The sequence below is a fragment of the Pseudophryne corroboree genome, chromosome 3 (genome assembly GCF_028390025.1).
Source record: "Pseudophryne corroboree isolate aPseCor3 chromosome 3, aPseCor3.hap2, whole genome shotgun sequence".
In the NCBI taxonomy this organism is placed as follows: domain Eukaryota; kingdom Metazoa; phylum Chordata; class Amphibia; order Anura; family Myobatrachidae; genus Pseudophryne; species Pseudophryne corroboree.
In genome coordinates this window covers 428,933,093-428,937,747 of record NC_086446.1, presented here as the reverse complement: position 1 = coordinate 428,937,747, position 4,655 = coordinate 428,933,093, and positions in this window count along the sequence as shown.

Sequence of the window (4,655 nt, the reverse complement as noted above, 5' to 3'; positions counted from 1 at the left end):
CATAGCCTGAGTCTCAGGACGTGACAGGGAGTACAACCTGCTCTTGGGAAGCTTAGCATTTGGCAACAAATCAATGGCACAGTCATAGGGGCGATGGGGAGGTAGTACCGCTGCAACTTTTTTGGAGAACACGTCCGCAAAATCTGCATAACACCCTGGCAATCCTGGCAAACTTAGCTGCGAGAGCCTGACTGGAAGGCTCAAGCAACTCCTGAAACAATCAGTACCCCAACTAAGAATCTCCCCAGAGACCCAGTCAAATTGAGGATTGTGGGCCCTTAACCAGGGTAACCCCAACACCAATGGGGCAAAAGTACAGACAGTCACATAAAAGGACAATTTTTCAGAGTGTGTGGCTCCAATAAACAAAGAAATCTGGCTAGTGCAAGAGGTAATTTTACCTTGGGATAATGGTTCCCCCGTTTAACCCACAAATCTCAATTTCCGATGCCAAGGGTACTAAGGGAACAGAGTGTTTCAGGGCGAATTGGCGGTCCATAAAAACCCCGTCAGCCCCACTGTCCACAAAGGCCTCAGTCTTGACAGTTTGACCGAGGATCTTCAAGGTCACCGGAATGATAAAAGTCTTCTTGGGAAATTCTGACTTCTGGCCTGACAGGATATTTCCCATCACCCTCAGGCCCTGAAGTTTTCTGGCTTTTCTGGGCATGATACTACCACATGACCTTTATTCCCACAGTACAAACACAACCCCTGCTGTCTCCTCCGCGTCTTCTCACGCGAGGAGAGGCGGGTAGCCCCAATCTGCATAGGCTCCTCGGAAAATTCCTTAGAGTCTGAGGTTCCCTTGGGAAAGAAGGAAACCTCAGTCTCCCTTTCAAGCCTACGCTCTCTCAGCCGTCTATCCACCCGGATGGATAACTGCATGAGCTGATCCAAGCTATCAGGCAAGGGATATTGTACCAGTTGGTCTTTTATCTGGTTAGAAAGACCTCTTCGGTACTGGTGTCTCAGGGCTGGGTCATTCCACTGGGTATCATGGGCCAACCTCCGAAACTCCGTACAGTAAACCTCAACTGGCCTTCGACCTTGCTTAAGGATCGAAATCTTAGCCTTGGCTGAGGCCGTCTTGTCAGGGTCATCATACAACATGCCCAGGGCCGTAAAAAAAGCATCAACACTTTTAAGCGACGGACAGTCAGGCTGCAACCCATATGCCCAGACCTGTGGGTCTCCTTGTAGCAAGGAAATCACTATGCCCACCCGCTGAATCTCCGACCCAGAAGACTGAGGCCTAAGCCGGAAGTATAGCTTGCAGCTCTCCTTGAAACAAAAGAACTGCGAGCGATCTCCAGAAAAACGATCCGGGAGATTTACTTTCGGCTCCTTAACCCCTGAAGGTCCTGCTGCTGCGGGAGCTCCGCCAGCGGCCTGGGAGGTGTGCATTTTAATGGACAAATCATTAAATTGTCGAGTCAGGACCTGCACCTGATCGACCACCTGTTGCAACGTATTTTGAGGGGTATGCTCCATATTCCCACAAAATTTCAACAGGAGTATTAGGCTGCTGAATATGTTATGCACACCAGTGCCTGCAGGAATGTACTGGTGTTTGAACTGTTATGCACACCAGTGCCTGCAGGAATGTATTGGTGTCTGAACGGATAGGGATGCAAAACAAATGAACTCACAGACAGACTGGGGAATATGACATTACGTACACAGAAGGTGATAGGGTAACAAAATAAACACAAAGTGAACAGAGAAGCCCAGAGGCTAAGAAACTGGGTGTCTCCCTAGTATTAGTAATGCTCAGATGGAAAAAGCAAGATGTTGTGTTTTAATACGTAGAGAACCCGAAATGCTGTTGCTAAGGGCAACAGCAAAACCCTAAAGGCTTACCAACGGGTGTGGCAGTAAACTCCTTGGTCAGAGATGGAATGATAGACACAAGGAGAGTCTCCACAATCGTAGAACTCACTTGCAGTGCACTGGTTCAGCTTACTGCCACTAAACTGACACCAGAACACCTTGCACAGTGAGACAGGATTTAGGCAGGCAAATCTGAGAATACAGCCGCAAACTTGCTAAGTTCACAGAGTAGCAAAAGAACCCCAGCAAGTTAAACGACTGACTCCAGTCTTACTGCTAGGTCTGGATTGGCAAAGTGTAGTACCAAATCCCCAGGCCTATTTGCAGTAAGCAACAACAAATACAAAGCTACACAGTACTGGCTAACTTTCAGGAACTGACTAACCAACAAAGATTCAGCAGCATCTGCTTAACCTGAGAAGAGGCCTTATATAGCAGGTGCTGTCCACGCCCCACTCAGACCTCACAGACTGTGAGCACAAAAACCAGCACCGGATCCCCTGCCGTGCACAGAGCCTGTAACCACTGCACAGCAAAAGACCCGAACCGGAGTATCAGCTGTGCTCAGGTTACTCTGCTAGCACTTGTCTCCCGGTTGCCTTGACGACGTGGCAGCACAGGGCAGGAGACCCTAACACTCATATAACATTGTATAAACAAAAAAACATATCCCTTACAAAAAAATGTCAGTTGTATTTTGGCTGTGCCACTTTTGGGAATGAAATTGACTGGAAAAATGGGCACCAATGGTTAAAGGGTTAAATAGTCCTGGGCCACAAATTTTAACACTTGAAACCAACATAGGGTGGTCGCTTACATATGACCCACTTGTGTTTTGGCTGACCCAGCTCTGTTTTGGACATGAAATACTGTAGGCTGGCAAAGTGGGCACAGGCACGTTATTTTACGATTTTGAATAAGTAGCTGTAGTTGTGAAAGGGGTAAATAGACTTGGGCCACAAATTTGACACCTGAACCATCAAAGGGTGGTCACTTATATATAACCCACTTGTATTTTGCCTAATCCAACACGGTTTGGGGCATGAAATAGGCTGGCAAACTGGGCACAGACATCATATTTTACCATTTTGAAAAATTAGCTGTAGTTTTGCAAGGGTTAAATATAGTGATGAGCGGGTTCGGTTTCTCGGAAACCGAACCCCCCCGAACTTCACCCTTTTTACACGGGTCCGAGGCAGGTTCGAACCTTCCCGCCTTGCTCGGCTAACCCGAGCGCGCCCGAACGTCATCATCCCGCTGTCGGATTCTCGCGAGATTCGGATTCTATATAAGCAGCCGCGCGTCGCCGCCATTTTCACTCGTGCATTGGAGATGATAGGGAGAGGACGTGGCTGGCGTCCTCTCCGTTTATTGTTGAAGTTGATTGGTTTATTGCTTAATTGTGGGGAGGACTGGGGAGCAGCTGTTAGGAGGAGTACAGTGCAGAGTTTTGCTGATAAGTGACCACCAGTTTTATCCGTTCTCTGCCTGAAAAAAACGCTCCATACCATATCTGTGCTCAGTGTGCTGCATAATATATCTGTGCTGAGTGCTCACACTGCTTAATTGTGGGGACTGCGGAGCAGCTATAGCAGGATTACAGTGCAGAGTTTTGCTGACAGTGACCACCAGTATACGTTGTCTGCCTGAAGGAAAACACTCCATATCTGTGCTCAGTGTGCTGCTTTATTGTGGGGACTGGGGACCACCAGTATAATTAATATTATATAGGAGGAGTACAGTGCAGAGTGCACTGCTGTACCTACCTCTGTGTCGTCATCCATTAAGTATACTATCCATCTACATTCTATACCTGTGGTGCATTTTAGTTTTGCAGTTTGCTGACACAGTGTCCACCAGTATACTATATATAGCAGTACGGTAGGCCACTGCTGTACCTACCTCTGTGTCGTCATCCATTAAGTATACTATCCATCTACATTCTATACCTGTGGTGCATTTTAGTTTTGCAGTTTGCTGACAGTGACCACCAGTATACTATATATAGCAGTACGGTAGGCCACTGCTGTACCTACCTCTGTGTCGTCATCCATTAAGTATACTATCCAATATCCATCTACATTCTATACCTGTGGTGCATTTTAGTTTTGCAGTTTACTGACACAGTGTCCACCAGTATACTATATATAGCAGTACGGTAGGCCACTGCTGTACCTACCTCTGTGTCGTCATCCATTAAGTATACTATCCATCTACATTCTATACCTGTGGTGCATTTTAGTTTTGCAGTTTGCTGACACAGTGTCCACCAGTATACTATATATAGCAGTACGGTAGGCCACTGCTGTACCTACCTCTGTGTTGTCATCCATTAAGTATACTATCCATCTACATTCTATGCCTGTGGTGCATTTCAGTTGTGCGCAGTAAATATAGTAGTAGGCCATTGCTATTGATACTGGCATATAATTCCACACATTAAAAAATGGAGAACAAAAATGTGGAGGTTAAAATAGGGAAAGATCAAGATCCACTTCCACCTCGTGCTGAAGCTGCTGCCACTAGTCATGGCCGAGACGATGAAATGCCATCAACGTCGTCTGCCAAGGCCGATGCCCAATGTCATAGTAGAGAGCATGTAAAATCCAAAACACAAAAGTTCAGTAAAATGACCCAAAAATCAAAATTAAAAGCGTCTGAGGAGAAGCGTAAACTTGCCAATATGCCATTTACGACACGGAGTGGCAAGGAACGGCTGAGGCCCTGGCCTATGTTCATGGCTAGTGGTTCAGCTTCACATGAGGATGGAAGTACTCATCCTCTCGCTAGAAAAAAGAAAAGACTTAAGCTGGCAAAAGCAC